Source organism: Giraffa tippelskirchi, chromosome 5, assembly GCF_054371585.1.
Source record: "Giraffa tippelskirchi isolate mGirTip1 chromosome 5, T2T-mGirTip1v1.2.pri, whole genome shotgun sequence".
NCBI lineage: Eukaryota > Metazoa > Chordata > Mammalia > Artiodactyla > Giraffidae > Giraffa > Giraffa tippelskirchi.
The window spans coordinates 35,244,963-35,262,430 of record NC_137279.1 but is presented as its reverse complement, the minus strand read 5'-3'; the positions used below and the strand labels follow the sequence as shown (position 1 = coordinate 35,262,430).

The following is a 17,468-nucleotide window of genomic DNA, read 5'->3' as shown; positions in this document are numbered from 1 at the left end:
GGCTCGTCAACTCATCACTGTTTCTCAGGGCAGAAGGCCAAGTTGGCCTGATCCCAAGGTCAGCTCAGGGCAGTGGGCATCTCCTCTGGTCAAAGCAATGGGAGGCTTACTCCCAGCACCTGCTGTTTGGAGGGCAGGTGAATCCCTGTGTGGCAGCAGAAACCGTTTGAGATGCTGATTCCCAGTCCCTCCTCTCTCTTTCAGCACAACCACCTCGGAGGACGTACCACCAGTTCACCCTAGGGAAGGGAACCCCAGGGTGGGCATAAAACTCCTGGCTCAGTGGCTCTGGGGGGCACAGCAATGCCCCCACCTATCTGGCTCAGAATCAGGTGGGCACAGGGTTCTCACTGCCACCCCTGGGTGGTTCTGGACCCACCTTTAGACAGCCAACCCCTCCCACCCACCCTCTTCAACTGGTGTCTAGTATTTGGCTCCTCCAGTCCCCCACAGCCCATCTGGGAAAGAAGTCCGACTCCAAGACAACTCATTTCTGCCCAGGCTACACCATCCCTGTGTCCTTTAAGGGAGATCAGAGCCATGGGCTGGAGGGGAGAGTCCACTGTCCGTCCTCTCCATCGGCAGCACTGGGAGGAGGGGCTGAAATGTGGGACAGAGAGGACTCTGGTCATCCCCGCCACTCCTGTCCCCATGTCTGCCTTGAAGAAGGAGAAATCACAAGCTATTTTGGTTTCCTGAGCCTCACTCAAGAGAGAAGGTGCTTCCTGCCATCACAACCCCTACCTCCCACTCCCCTCTTGGCTGCCTAGTTTGGGGGATAGGCTCCGAGGACTGGCTTCCCGGTTGACTCAGTGGTAAAGAATCCACCTGCCAGTGCAGGAGATGCAAGAGACATGGGTTCAATCCATGGGTCGGGAAGATCCCCTAGAGGAAGACATGAAAATCCACTCCAGTATTTTTGCCTGGAGAATCCCATGGACAGAGGAGCCTGGTGGGCTACAGTCCATGGGGTCACAAAGAGTCAGACATGAGTGAGCATGCATGCTCTCATGCTCTCCCAGGACTGACTAGACAAGGGAGCAGGCAGACTCCTGGGTACATAAACAGGACTAAATGAGGACACAGAGGAGCTGGGCAAGAGGCCACAGGTGCCTGGCTGCTGGAGAAGCATCACAGGGTCACTTGTTCCCAGGAGCACGATGGTGCCTGGGACAAGGACAACACAAGGGAGCCCAGTGTGGGGCTGCAGTTGGCCTGTCATTTTCCCTCCGAGGTGCAAGATGGAGCATCTGCCAGGGGACGAGGGCAGGGACTGGCTGCAGAAGATCTGGCAACCTGGGACCACTGACCTCCCCACTGGGCACCCAGGGACCCGCAGGACCAGGAGGACGGGAGGGATCTGCAGTGAGACCAGCTTCTGGTCTGGTCTCTGGTTGTCCTGGAGCTGTCTTCCTCTCATCAGCTGGGACAAGATCCCCAGAGATGCCCTATCTTCAAGGCGGCCAGGGGTCCTGGGAGGCAGGCTCTTGGCAAATGCCCATGTGGGAGTGCTTGGACCTCCTTATCTCAGCAAGCAGGTCACTCTTCTCACCCTCCAGCCCATCACCCTCTTGTCAGCTGGCTCAAATCTCATAGCAGGAAGGCCCTCTCTCTCTGAATCTCATGGGGTCAAAGATCCCACCCCACCCCACCCATGAGAGCAGGTGGAGAGAGTGAGGGGGAGGCTAGGGATGGGGTGGGGGGAGAGGAGACCTGGGCAGGTGGGCCATGTGGGAAGGAAGGGTGGTGGGAGGAAAGTCCTTCCAACACATTAATTTAAAATACTTGGGGAGAAATGAGTGGGAATGGAGAAGGACCACAGCAAGCAGGTTGAGGTCAAGTCAGAGGTAGAAGGAGGGAAGCACTGATAGGGTGGTAGGGGGAGAGGAGGAGAGAGGGACAGAGGGAGCTTGTGGGCTAGTACATCTGGGCCTGTGCACACATATAACCCCTACTGTAGCTGGATCAAACCATTCAGTCCTAAAGGAAATCAACCCTGAATATTCATTGGAAGGACTGATGCTGAAGCTGAAGGTCCAATACTCTGGCCACCTGATGCGAACAGCTGACTGGTTGGAAAAGACCTTGATGCTGGGAAAGATTGAAGGCAGGAGGAGAAGGGGATGACAGAGGATGAGATGGTTGGATGGCATCACCGACTCGATGGACATGAGTTTGAGCAAGCTCCGGGAGACGGTGAAGGCCAGGGAAGCCTGAAGTGCTGCAGTCCATGGGACCGCCAACAGTCGGATATGACTGAGTGATTGAACAACAACATAGCTGGACCAGGATTAGCAAACTCTCTGTCAAGGGAGAGCTGGTAAATTCTTTAGACTTTGTGGGCCCAAGAGTCTCTGTGCAACTCCTCAGCTCTGCCTTGTCGCCTGAGAGCAGCCACAGACAACATAAATAAAGAAGCCTGGCTGAGTTCCAATAAAACTTTATTTACAAGAGCAGACCAGGAGGTGGTTGGCCAACCCCACACATGGATCACGGCAGCAGGAAAGCACGAGATGTTTGCTGGGAGGAATCGTGTGGGAGCAAGGTCAGTCCAGCCCCAGAACGAGGGGTCAGAAAAGACAGCATAACCTCTCAGTGGCTGGTCAGCTCTCTGTCCGAGTCAGCCACCTGCCTGCTCTCCATCTCCTGTCTACTTTCAAATGTGGCCGCAGGGACCCACTAGACCTCTTTTTGGGGACTGTGGCCTGCTAGGGTGCTCCCCCCAGGCTCCTCCCCATCCTCGTCTCCAGACTCTGCATCATTCCTCTGCCAGCCCTGTTCCTGCAGCTTCTAATCCTCAGCCCTCTGCCTAAGACTCATCCTATGCTTTTCTGAGCCTCAGTTTGCTCTTCTGTAAGATAAATGTCAACGAGGAGAGCCCGTGCCCAGGATCAGAGCCGAGCACGTGGTTGTGAGGGTCCTGTCTCCTCTCATACGCTGCGGGGTATGGGGGTGGGAGTGAGGGGGTGGGAGGAAAAGGGAAGCAATAGTGGTGGGCAATCACAGTCACAGGGCAGGGACACTGCGATTCACACACTGGTATTGCAGATGGACTTGCTTTACCCTGAGGAGGGACACAGAGGGATACGAGCTCTCACATACATGTGTGCATACACACACACATACACATACACATACACACACGTGTCACACTAGAAGCCTGGCAAGGCCTCATGGAGTCTGCATTTACTTTCAGGAGAGTGAATGAGATCAAAAGTTCTGAGAAAGGGACTTCCCTGGTGGTCCAGTGGCTAGGACGCCACACTCCCTATGCAGGGAGCTGGGGTTCGATCCCTGGTCAGGGAACTAAGATCCCACATGCCACAACTAAAGATCCCAAGTGCTGCAACAAAGACCCGACACAGCCAAATAAATAAATATTTAAAAAATTAAAAATAAACATAAAAAAAAGCTCTGGAACAGAGGGGAGGGACGTCTTCAAAGCCCTGTGGTTGACTTGGTTGGACATTTTCCACCTACAGTGAACACGCCCCTCCCACCTGATGCCACACCCATCATCCTTGCTGGGATAAGTCAGCTCATGGTTCACTGTGAAAGGGGATGTGTCTTGGACCCTCTAATGGGCAAAAGCCTTTCACATAGTGTCCCCCCTAGAACGGGGTGGCCCGGGACTCTAAGAACCCACCAGAGCTGCCTATCCACAATGGAATTCTAGGTGGACCCCCAACACTAAGTGGATGAACCTCCTCCCACTGTCACCACCAGCAGCCAATTACGTGCTCTCAGCTCAGGGTCTGGGGAAGAGCACTCCTATCCCAAAGCCTGGCTTCGGAGAGGATTTGCTGGGGGCCACAGCTTTCCACCTAGAGGAAGGCCAAAGCCTCACACATCACCTTCCCTCCAGTTTCTTGGGCTCCTCCAGGTGGGCTCTCTGCTCTCAGGAGGCAGGGCAACCAGATCCAGAATTGGAGGACATGCTGGGCAGGAAGACCAGAGCTAAACAGTGACCCCCAGTGAGTGGGGAGGAGTCAGAAGCATCTCTGAAGCCCACTATCTGGGGGTCTAAGACCTGGGCCGGGGCAAGGGTACCCAGCCTTTACCGATCTAAGGCAGCGATCCTCTCTGAAGGGGGAGGGAAGGGCACACTGATATCTGTCTCCTGGGCACACGTGGTCAAGAACGCCTGTTGGATACACCCACAGTTTTCACTATGCAAGAGGAAAGTAATGCTGACAGGGTTCTATCGGTGACAGAGGGACCAGCGAGCCTTGTGGGATATACAAGGAACAGGGGAAGATGTGGGGGAAAAGCCTTTTGTGTACAGGTGTGGGCGTGTATCCCAGACAGACAGACTCTACCTGGGACATGCTTCTCGGCATATAGGTGCCATGTGACAGTCTCCATTCAGGTGTTAAACACGCCGCAATCACCCACTGAGCACTCTTCCAGGGGTCTTGTCTGTAAAACACTACAGCCCTGCACAGGGACATGTGGGCAAAGATGCCCATTGCACCATGAACTCCAGCAGCTGTGGAGAGAAGGAGGTGGCTCCTCCGATGTGCTGACTTAATGTAACATGTAACATGACACTGGTATATTTTAAAAAACAAATTGGAGAACAACATGCAGAGCATGAACTGGTGTTTGTAAGAACAGAATTTTTAATGCTATCTGTGCATGTTTGTCTGTAGGCACAGAGAAAGGTCTAGAAGAATAAACACCAAAACTGTCACAACAGTTAATCCTGGAGAGTGGTGTGGGAGGGGAGATGCATTAACTTTAAGGACTCACTGAATTGCAAAAAAATTTAATGCATGCATTCTGTTTTGCAATGAAAAGGATGTTTAAGCACACAAAAAAGAATTAAAAGGCGGACAAATACTGATTTAACACACTACATTCACAAGAGCAAGTTCTCAAAGCAACCCCTAAAGTCTTTCCACGTGTGTCACTTCTTATAAAGCAAGCACAGGATAAATGCTTAATTTACCCAGGAAGATATACATGAAGGAGACAGCAAGGCATTTAAAATACAGGACAACATTTCCCAGTTACATCTCTGAAGACATCCCCCCAAAAGAGGACAGTATTTCTACAGTAAGTTTTCCCAAGACTTCTCATTGCACTGCTTTTACATCTCGAATTTTATTTTTTCCCAGCAAAAATGGGGTAGCTATTTGTTAATCCTAAAGGAAATCAACTCTGAATATTCATTGGAAGGACTGATGCTGAAGCTGAAGCTCTAATACTTTGACCACCTGATGCGAAGAGCTGACTGATTGGAAAAGACCTTGATGCTGGGAAAGATTGAAAGCAGGAGAAGGGGCGACAGAGGATGAGACAGTTGGAAGGCATCACTGACTCAATGGACATGAGTTTGAGCAAACTCCAGGAGATACTGAAGGATAGGGAAGCCTGGCATGCTGCAGTCCAGGGGGTTGCAAAGAGTCAGACACGACTGAGCAACTGAAAAACAACAATAATCTGTCGCCGTGGGCTCCAAACAAGAAAAGACCTGCACCATCCTCAGATGGGAACCCAGCCATGGTGGCTATACGTGGTTCTGTGCTCTGCCAAGGCCAGGTGGGGGGATGAGGAAGGAGGACCTCCAGGGGGCAGAGGCTGGAGAGGGGCAAGACCACCAACCTTGACTCAGCTGGGACAGCGCCCTCAGCACCTGCTGGGAACGTGACACTGTCCCTTCAATTAAATCAGCAGCTCTGCATTTCCGCCTTCCAAAAAAGCACTTTCGAATCAATTGGAACTGCTAAAAATTACCCTTTTGTTTTGTTGTTAAAGACAAAAAATGTTTGTTGAGCGAGCAATACCCTCTGTTGGAGACACGTCCAAGGTGATATAGGTGACAAATGGATGGGACGGGGTGGGGAGGCAGGGGACACACAGAGGCGGTCACTGTGGCATGGCAGGCGAACACCCAACCCCGCTTTCAGCTCAGTTCCCCCTCGGTGCGTCCGACTGACCCCAGAACAGTAAAACCATTGTTTCAACACGTGATGGGGAAAGAATAAAATTCAGGATGTGGAACAAGGTGACCTATTTATAAAGCCTCCTTTCACCTGCAGATCAAATAAGCTCCTTCCCTCCGCCTCCCCGCCTTACACAGCGCTGGTTGCAGCCGAGGATTTTGCAAGAGAAGAGAAGCAGGCCTGAGCAATGGGCTATTAGATCAGGACACAGCTTCTGCAGCCGGGCTGAGTGGCTGCCATGCTCTGTCTGCTAACTGGGGTTTTGTGCTTCGTGAGCTGGGGCTCAAGAACACGCTTCGGTGGGGGGAGCACCCAGGGAGGGTGTGCTCCATGCAAGCCTGGCCACAGAGCCTGGGCCAAGGTGCCACCAACCACAGGACAAAAGCCATGTGGTCATTACCACCTCTACTCCATGCACCTATAGCCTTGAGGAGAGACACCCAGGAAGATCCAGAAAAGCTGTCTTCTTGCTCAAGCAGGACTAGAAAAGTTAGCGTCTGCCCCCAGAATCAACAAAAAGGATTGGACCTTTCTGGAAAGTTCTGATGAGTGGTTCTGGAGAGAAAAATCCCACATGGGCTGGAGCTCTAGCCTCTGACCTCAAAAGACCAAAAGATGCACCTGCCGTAAACACCTACAGAAGGACCCAGATTACTCATGGCACTTTCAGAAAGGGCTCAAATTAGTTGAGCCTGGCCTCTGGGAAACAGCATTCACATTCATTCAGAGACTAAAAATCATGAAAAAAAAAAGTCACGGCTGCAGCCGAGTCAAGGTTATGATGACAACGGCTCTGTTCACATGAGCAGCTCTGCTCCTGGGGGGGAGCTGAGTGACAATGACACACAGTGACCTTCCAGAAAGCTTTCCGAGACAGCAGCAGATGGCCGGGGGCAGGAAGTCTAGATGGCGACTCTCCACATCACTCAGGCTGGGCGGTCCGTCACACAGGGTCTGCCCGGTCCAGGCAGAAACTGGACGGGGGAGGGGTGTCCCTGGGAAAGGGGCAGGAAGGGAGCGTGGAGGACAGTGTCACAGCCGGTTCCCAGGGGAGAGCCCCTGGGTGCCCAAGGGGGAAGGCTCAGGGACGCAGGTCCCTCCTCGCAGCCCACAAACCTTGCTGGACTGCTGGTCCCAGTGAGTGCGTGCCAGCCTCGAGAGAAGTGGGGTTCGCCTTCCCCCAGGTGAGTGCCGGGACAAGGCTTCCCTGGGGAAACCAGGGTCCTCTCTGCACTGGCCGCCTGCAGGACACACGCTCTCCTGTTCACTCCAGCTCCGTGTGGCCTGTGAGGAGGCCTGGGACAACTCCACTGGCCTGCATTGGGACCCCCAGAGTGAAGCCTGACCACGTCCAGGCTTTAGGGCCTGGAGACCTGAGTGCAAGCAGGTGACACTCTGGCTTCTTCCAATGAGACGTGCCAACTGGGAAAGGTCACCTCTGAGAGTGGTCCCATGGGTCACCCCATGTCCCTCCAGGAGGAATGAGCAGCAGGGAGGCCAGAGAGAGAGGTGAGGCTGCGAGAGGAATCAGTTCCCAGAGAGATTCGAGGGGTTGGCTGCTGAGAGAGCTAGAGGGGCCTATGTTCCCTTATCCCACGTGTAGGCTCAGGTAATGCTCTCAAACCACCTAGGGTGTAAAAGGAGGGGGAAGAATGGCATTCTGTGTAGCTAAAGCACTTCACATAGCATTGGGGGTACACAGTAGGTGTTTAATACATGCCACTTCCTGCCTTTTCCCACCTCCCTTTAACAAGACTGTTCTTTAGTCGCTAAGTTGTGTCCGACTCTTTTGTGACCCCATGGACTGTACCCCACCAGGCTCTTCTGTCCATGGAATTCTCCAGGCAAGAATACTGGATTGGGTTGCCATTCCCTTCTCTGGGGATCTTCCTGACCCAGGGGATGAACTCATGTTTCCTTCATTGCAGGCAGACTCTGAGCCACCAGGGAAGCCACAGGTTCACAGGAGTGGTTCTCAAAGCAGAGTCCCTGGATCAATAGATCAGTGTTATCCTTAGAGACAGCAAATGCTTGGGCCCCACCCTAATCTCCTGAATCAGGCATGCTGTGGGTGGGGTCGGCATTCTAATAAGCCCTCCAGGGATTAAGATACTGCTAGTTTAAAGGAATTACAGCTCAGGATTTTGGAATCTCAAATCCACATTGAGAACTGACAAGCTTGGATTGATGACTACAATTTTTAAAAATGTCTTGTTCTGTCCTGATTTGAAATATTTCAAATGTTATACATGCTCTTTTCTTTTTGAAAGTTGCTCAGTTGTGTTGGACTCTTTGTAATCCCATGGACTGCTGTAGCCTGCCAGGCTCCTCTGTCCATGGAATTCTCCAGGCTAGAATACTGGAGTGGGTAGTCATTCCTTCTCTAGGGGATCTTCCCAACCCAGAGATTGAACCCAGGTCTCCTGCACTGGAAGCAGATTCTTTACCACCTGAGCCAATTCAGGGAAGCCCAGGAATTCTGGAGTGGCTAGCCTATCCCTTCTCCAGGGCATCTTCCTGTCCCAGGAATTGAACCAGGGTAAAGATTCTTTACCAGTTGAGCTACTAGGGAAGTCCATGCTCATAAGAAATCACAGAGAAATAAAATATCACCCTCCTACTCTAGCACAGATACAGGGACTGTCCACTCACAGCAAAGGATCACACCACACACGCTACCCCCAAGTTGCTTTTTCCAAGTCATAATATATTAGCTCCAGCCTACATCAACTTTATGCTTTAGTAGCTATGTAATATTCCATTACCACAATTTTGGTAACTCTTCTTTTTAGCTGTGTCACATGACTGTGGGATCTTAGTTCCCTAACCAAGGATCAAACTCATGTCCCCTGCAAAGGAAGCATGGAAGGAGTCCTAATTACTGGACTGCCAGGGAATTCCTGTGTGTCTTCCCATTTAGTTCACGGCCACCTTTCCTCTCATTGCCCTCAAAATCTTGGACCTCAGAACCTCCCACCCCACTGTCTATTTTTAGAAGAAGAAAATCCAATGTGAAAGTAACCTACCATCAGGCTTCCTGCTGTTGGAATTGTGGGGTCTGAAGGCACTCACGAGTTTCTGCACTCACTGGGCTGAAGCTTTGTCCACTGGACCTTGAATGGACTGCAGCCAATGAACTTGGGCAAGATTCTAAAAGGAATGGGGCAGTGCGTCTCCTAGTGCAACCTAATCACGGTTCCCTGGGTGAGATTTCACGGAACTCAACAGGATGCCAAGGACAAGGCAAATCCCTGAGCCTCACAACCAGTTGGTGAAAAAAGGGGACTTAAATATCCTTTAAAGATACAGCGGCCTGCAGGAACTTCCTCTTGGAGGCTACTGGCCTTCCTCCTCCAATCTTGTCAACCTGGAAAGTCCTGAACACCTGGGCTGATAACTCAACAAGGGAGACCACAGCAGGCCCACAGGTGGTGAATACATTCATCCTGAACTTCAGGCAAACACAAGGGTCTGGGCCCCAGATTCCCATGGTGCCAGCTGGTTACATGAGGAATGAGGCGAGGAGGCAGGAAGGGGTCTCCCCAGCTAGCGCATCTATGGAGATGGACACAGCTGTCCAAGATGCTAGCTGAAAGGATCACTGTATGAGGGGCAAGGGAAAAGGTCTGCTATCTTAAGTGACTGCAGCCACGAAACTAAATGATGCTTGCTCCTTGGGACAAAAGCCATGACCAACCTAGACAGCGTATTAAAAAAACACAGGCATCACTTTGCTAACAAAGGTCCATGCAGTTAAAGCTATGGTTTTTCCAGTAGTTATGTACGGATGCGAGAGTTGGACCATAAAGAAGGCTGAGCGCCAAAGAATTGATGCTTTTGAACTGTGGTGTTGGAGAAGACTCTTGAGAGTCCCTTGGACAGCAAGATAAAGCCAGTCAATCCTAAAGGAAATCAACCCTGAAATTTTCACTGAAAGGACTGATGCTGAAGCTGAAGCTCCAATAATTTGGCCCACCTGATGCAAAGACCCGCCTCATTGGAAAAGATCCTGATGCTGGGAAGATTGAGGGCAAGAGGAGAAGGAGGCGACAGAGGATGAGATGGTTGAATGGCATCACCCACTGCAGTACTCAATGGACAAGAGTTTGAGCAAACTTAGAGAGAAGGACAGGGAAGCCTGGTATGCTGCAATCCACGGGGTCACAGAGAGTTGGACACGACTTAGTGAATGAACAACAATCTTAAGTGAAAGGAAGGACACAACTATATCTGCCCTCTACTAGTAAAGTCTAGAAAAAAGTATGCAGGCACATGAGTGAAAAGAAATGAAAAAAAGTGGCAAAAATGATGTTTCTGTGTTTAGAGTGATGAGTTTATGAGCTTCCCTTTCTTTCAGTGTTCCTTACTGTTGTCCTACTGTTGTTGCAAAACCATAAATGGATGAATCCAAATGCCCATCAATGCATGACGGCATAAACAAATGGAAAACATGTATAATGGACTATCACTCAGCCATAAACAGGAAAAAAGGAATGACACCTGCCATAGCGTGGGTGACCTTTGGGCAGATCCGAAAGGTCACATAGTGGTGCTCCCACATCTTTGAAATAGCCGGAATAGGTAAATCCATAGAGACAGAAAGTAGACTGGTGATTGCCAGGGGCCAGGGGAGGGGGGATGGGGAGGGAAGGCTAAGGGGTCAAGGTCTCTTTTATGGGGGGGGTGTGAAACATTTTACAACTGGACAGAGGTAGTAGCTGCACAGCATCATGAAGGTACTAGATCCCACGGAACCGTCCTCTTGAAAATGGTTACTGTTACGTGAATGTCACAACAAATGAGAAAACACAAATGGATGAAAACTATGCACTTCTCCAAAATCCACATGGCAGAAGGTAGGTGTGGTAAGGGCCACAGAGCAGAGAGGAACCCAGAGCTTGTGGAGACCCAGTGGGCAGAACTAGGCCCCTCAGCCAAGGTTACACAGGGAGACAGGGCTAAAGAGACTCACCGTAAGGAGCAAAGAGCCTTCTAGAGCTAAGTTCTCCGCTCTCCACCCTACCCCCACTTCCTTTCCTAGGAAAGAAAGAGCCCAGAGCTGTGGTTTGGCAGCCCCGCTGCTTTGAGACGGCACCTGTGGATGGAGTTTTTCTGGGGGAATCCGGAATGCGTGCCTGCATCCTTGTGCCTGCGTCCATGATGTGGTGCGGGGAGGAGACAAATCAACACACACACACAGGTGCCACTGGTCGGAGGAGGAGGATGTGCGAGAACCGAGGTCACGTGGGCTCTGCATCCACACATCCTCCACTCCGGGAAGGAGGCAGGTTGAGGAGAGACAAGACCCGGAGTTCCAAGTTCTGGCTTGTTTATGGAGCAGCTCAACACCCCAAGGCCACTCCAAACTGGCAAAGGCTACTGTGTGTTACGAGGCCACTCAGCGCCCGCTCACTCCCCGTCAATGACATAGGCGCCCGCCTGACAGCCATGATGATGCCACAGCGCAGGGTGCTGGTCCAGGCCAGGCAGGCCCCAGCCTAATGCACAGTGTGACTAGACCTGCTGCCACATGCAAACCTGCTCTCATGGGTGGAGTTTCTGTGTTCCTGTGTGTCTGCGTTCCCAATCATCACTCACACACTTGGAGAGACCTCAGTTTCTCATGCCAGGTGCTACCTTCTCCCACAAACCGCTTTTGGCCAGACTCACTCCTGTTAAACACGGAAAAATGGGCCAAGCTCTAGGCCTATATATGTATATACTTGATTGATTCAGTTACTAAGTCATGTCTGACGCTTTGCGACCCCATGGACTGTAGCCAACCAGGCTCCTCCGTCCATGGGGTTCTCCAGGCAAGAATACTAGAGTGGGTTGCCATTTTCTTTTTCAGGGGATCTTCTCAGACCAAGGATCAAACCCATGTCTCTGGCATTGGCAGGCAGATTCTTTATCACTGAGCCACCAGAGAAGCCATATATGTATACAGTAGGTGCTCATAAATACCTGAGTTGCTTTCTCACCCATTCCACAAGCACCTGCTAATCCCCCACAGGGGAACATGGGCTTCCTGAGACCCTTTCTTTGTTCCTTAGTCTCTGAGAACCTCAATAAAGTGGATGATTCAAAACTGGGAACTGGCATCTGGGAAAGCAGGAGAATGTTCCACCTACTTTGCCAGAAAGCATCTTCCCCAGGTGGAAACTGGCAAAACTCGACGAAACCTGTAAGACAGACAACTGCAGAAGTGATCCAACCTGAGGGGTGGCTTGCAAATGTTCAGTTGATGAGCATTTGGGAAAGCCAAGTCCAAATCAGGTGCTTTAGGGCTGGAATTCATCCCCAAAATATTTGCTAGGCACCTACTATACACCTTGTAGGTATACATACTATAGGGCTTCCTTGATGGCTCAGTGGTAAAGAATCCACCTCCCAATGCAGGAGACGCAGGTTCAATCCCTGGATTAGAAGATCCCCTGGAGAAGGAAATGGCAACCCACTCCAATATTCTTGCCTAGAAATCCCATGGACAGAGGAGCCTGGCGGGCTGTAGCCTAGGGGGTTGCAAAAAAGTTAGACCTGACTTAGCATCTGAACAACATACATACTGTAGACGTAGAAATCATTGCCCTCATGGAGCTTACAGTCTGATGAGGGGAGACATACAGCCATTGTAACAATCTTCTGAATAATCAGCGTGAGCTTCAGGACACAGACTTTTATCTGTTGTATTCACGATGGGAGGCCCCATGCCTAGAACGTTGTCTGAAACAAAGCAGGTGCTCAACAAACAAGCCTTGACTGAATGAATATCTAACATTGTTGTAGTTGTTCAGTCACAAAGTTGTGTCCGACTTTCTGCAACCCCATGGACAGCAGCTCACCAGGCCTCCCTGTCCCTCACCATCTCCTGGAGTTGGCCCAAGTTCGTATCTAGCATGGGACCAGGTAATAAGTATCAAAGAAAAATGAAGCAGAGTAGCAAGGACAGAGCAAGGGATGGGAGAAGGTGGTGAGGAAAGACTTCTCTGATACATAGACAGAGACCTGGAGGAAGAGAAGGAGAAAAGCATGTGACTATTCAAAGGGAAGGGTATTCTGGGCAGAGGGAACAGGACGTGCAAAGGCTCTGAGGTCTGAGCATGTGTGGCAGGTCAGGGGCACAACAGAGATGTGGTGTGGCCATAACAGCAGGAGGAAGAGGCAGTGGAAGGAGGTGGTGCAAGGTGTGCAGAAGGCAGGCACACCAGGCCTGGAGGGTCACAAGGAAGAACTTTAGATTTTGTCTTCAGTGTCATGAGAAACCAGCAGAGGGCTTTGTGCATGCAGAGAACCCAACCTGACTTTCCTTCTAACAGAATCTCTCTTGGCTGCTGTATTGAGAAGAGGCTGTTGGTAGCCAGAGACCAGCTAAGAAGTCAATGCAAGGATGCATCTTGGACGGCGGAGTGGTGGAAGTGGAAGGATCCAGAGTGTAACCTGAACTAGCTATAACCCCATGTGAGTGCATGCACGCTAAGTTACTTCAGTCGTGTCTGACTCTTTGTGACCCTATGGACCGTAGCCCACCAGGCTCCTCTGTCCATGGGATTTTCCAAGCAAGAATACTGGAGTGGCTCTGACATAAATCACAGCAAGATCCTCTATGACCCAACTCCCAGAGTAATGGAAATAGAAGCAAAAATAAACAAATGGGACCTAATTAAACTTAAAAGCTTTTGCACAACGAAGGAAACTATGAGCAAGGTGAAAATACAGCCTTCAGAATGGGAGAAAATAATAGCGAATGAAGCAACTGACAAAGAATTAATCTGAAAAATATACAAGCAGCTCATGTAGCTTAATACCAGAAAAATAAATGACCCAATCAAAAAATGGGCCAAAGAACTAGACAGACATTTCTTCAAAGAAGACATACAGATGGCTAACAAACACATGAAAAGATGCTCAACATCACTCATTATCAGAGAAATGCAAATCAAAACCACAATGAGGTACCATCTCACGCTGGTCAAAATGGCTGCTATTAAAAAGTCTACAAACAATAAATGCTGGAGAGGGTGTGGAGTAAAGGGAACCCTCTTATATTATTGGTGGGAATGCAAACTAGTACAGCCACTATGGAGAACAGTGTGGAGATTCCTTAAAAAACTGGAAATAGAACTGATATACGACCCAGCAATCCCATTGCTGGGCATACACACTGAGGAAACCAGAATTGAAAGAGACACGTGTACCCCAATGTTCATCACAGAACTGTTTACAATAGCCAGGACATGGAAGCAACCTAGATGTCCATTGGCAGACGAATGGATAAGAAAGCTGTGGTACATGTACACAATGGAATATTACTCAGCTATTAAAAAGAATGCATTTGAATTAGTTCTAATGAGGCAGATGAAACTGGAGCCTATTATACAGAGTGAAGTAAGTCAGAAAGAAAAACACCAATACGATATATTAACACATATATATGGAATTTTAAAAGATAGTAATGATGACCCTATATGTGAGAGAGAGAGCAAAAGAGACAGAGCTATAAAGAACAGACTTTTGGACTCTGTGGAAGAAAGTGAGGGTGGGATGATTTGAGAGAATGGCATTGAAACATGTATATTACCATATGTGAAACAGATCACCAATCCAAGTTTGATGCATGAGACAGGGCACTCAAAGCCGGTGCACTGGGACAACTCTGAGGGATGGGATGGGGAGGGAGGTGGGACGGGGGTTCAGGATGGGGGACATGTGTACACCTGTGACTGATTCATGTCAATGTATGGCAAAAACCACCACAATATTGTAAAGTAATTAGTCTCCAATTAAAAAAAAAGAACACTGAAGTGAGTTGTCGTGCCCTCCTCCAGGGGATCTGCCTGACCCAGGGATCAAAACTGCATCTCTTACGTCTCCTACATTAGCAGGTGGATTCTTTACCACTAGAGCTTCCCTGGTGGCCCAGCTGGCGAAGAATCTGCCTGCAGTGCGGGAGACCTGGGTTCAATCTCTGGGTTGGGAAGATCCCCTGGAGAAGAGAATGGCTACCTACTTCAGCATTCTGGCCTGGAGAATCCCATGGACTGTATAGTCCATGGGGTCACAACGAGTTGGACACAACTGAGTGACTTTCACTTCACTTTTTATCCCTAGCGCCACCTGGGAAGTCCATAACCCCGTAGGGGATATCATATCATACCTGGTCTAAGCAAAGGGCTGCTTAAGCTTTAAAGGTGGTGGTGAGTGAAGACACAGATGCAGAGCCCAGTGGCCTAATGGTGATCTAATCCAAGGCCCCATGACTCCAGCTCTTGTTCGGTCTACTCCTGGCCTAACAGGGATATCAGGGTACAAAACTTGAGGCACGAATCATGAGGGCCACTTGCCAGTTTCCCTGGGCTCTGGTTCGGTGCCTCCCATCTGCTCCTTTCAGAGGTAAACACTAATACTACCTGAGTGGCCTGCCTTGGGTTTATACATCAGTCTCTTGTGAGTTTTGTAGGTATCTCTAAACTGTATCAGGGATTTCCCCAGTGGTCCAGTGGCTGACTCCATGCTGCCAATGCAGGGGGTCAGGGTTTGATCCCTGGTCAGGGAACTGGATCCCACATGCTGCAACTGAGAGTTTGCAAGCCTCATCTAAAGATCCTGCATGCCACAACTAAGACCTAGTGCAGCCAAATAAATAAAGATATTTTAAAAATAAACTAAACAGCTGTGGTACATATACACAATGGAATATTACTCAGCCATTAAAAAGAATACATTCGAATCAGTTCCAATGAGGTGGATGAAAATGGAGCCTATTATACAGAGTGAAGCAAGCCAGAAAGAAAAACACCAATACAGTATACTAACATATATATATGGTATTTAGTCAATCAGTAAAGATAACCCTGTATGCGAGACATCAAAAGAGACACAGATAAATAGAACAGTATTATGGACTCTATGGGAGAGGGCGAGGGCGGGATGATATGGGAGAATGGCATGGAAGCATGTAAATTATCATATGTGAAACGAATCGCCAGTCCAGGTACAATGCATGATACAGGGCGCTCGGGGCTGGTGCACTGGGATGACCCGGAGGGATGGGATGGGGAAGGAGGTGGAAGGGGGGTTTTGGAAGGGGAAAACATGTACACCCATGGTGGATTCATGTCAATGTATGGCAAAACAAATAAAAAAAATAAAAATTAAAAAATTAAAAAAAAAAGATTTGAAAAAAAATAAAAATAAACTAAAAAATGATATCAATATTAGATACATTGTTGTCATTCAGTCACTAAGTTGTGTCTGACTCTTTGTAGCACGGACTGCAGCATGCCAGGCTCCCCCGTCCTCCACTATCTCCTGGAGCTTGCCCAAATTCAGGTCCATTGAGTTGGTGATACTGGATATATTAGGGGGAAAATCCCATTCTTGAACATGCAAAAGGTAGGTGGGCCATAATGGCCCCAATGTAGGTGGACCATAATGACCCCAAAGGCCGGGCCCAGTGCAGCCCCTTGGGGTCCTCATCTGGGTAGCTCTGAGGCTTCTACTGAAGACTTCTTGGAACTAAAACAGGGTGGATCAAGGAAAAAGTCAGTAGACTGCAGACAAAAATGGAGAAGGCTGCAATCTGAAGTTGGGCTGCCTTGGTTTAACTTTCAGCTCCACAAGCTGGGCAACCTTGGGCAAGTGCTCCAACCTCTCTGAGCCTCAAGTTCCTCATCTGTTGACATGGGGATGATGACTGTTCAATCCTACTGATTTGCTTTAGGGATTAAATGGGGATGCCAACACTTTCAAAAGCTCAGCACTTAGTGAAGAGCCACAGTGGCCATGTATGTGTAGTTTAATGGTCTGAGGAGGGGGAGGGAGGGAGAGAGAGAGGGAGGGAGGAAGGGAGGCTTCTTGAGGAGCTGTCTCCTCCCCAGGGGTGGAATGCAGCCATGCAAATCCTGACTCCATCCCCCACTGCAAACTCAGCACTGTCCCAGAGAACAGCTGTCTTGGGGTGTCCATGATCCAGCTCTATGGCCGCCTCTCACCATGTCAAGCTCATTAATGGTGACAGAGTTGTCTCCACTGGAAGCCCCCAGGTGATGCTGAAGCTGAGGCCGCTCAAAGCCAGCCATGGTTTTGTCTGCCTCTGCCAAAATCCCCCAATGCCCCCACCTCATCCCCCATGCCGCCTCCCCCCACCTTAATGTGCTGGCTCTGGTAGTGGTGGTGGGTCTGCCATGCCTCTGTGACCTCTGGGGCCAGGGGGCCAGGACAGACACATCTGGAGAAGTTTCTTGGGAAAGCAACTTGGATCTGGGGTGAGTCTGGTCCACTTGTCACATATGAAGATACAAAAGGAGGAAAGGGGAAGCGGAAAAAAGGGAAACTGGTCCAATATCCATTTAATGGGCTGATCCAGGATGGCAATCGGGGAAGAGGGAGGAAGAAGCCAGATGGAGGCACTGGCTTTGCCCAGCAAGCTTGTCAGCCATACTTCAGAATCAAGCGAGCCCAGGATGGGCCAGTGGAGCTGGACCGGGGCCTCGGTACCTGGCAGGAGTGAGGGCTGCACAC

At 49.9% G+C, this 17,468-nt stretch overlaps 1 protein-coding gene across 3 annotated transcripts in view; it reads right to left on the bottom strand.

The window, feature by feature from the left end:
• The window catches only part of SPSB1 (splA/ryanodine receptor domain and SOCS box containing 1), a 74,591-nt gene that overhangs the window by 12,718 nt on the left and 44,405 nt on the right, over window positions 1–17,468 (bottom strand). The window lies entirely within an intron of this gene.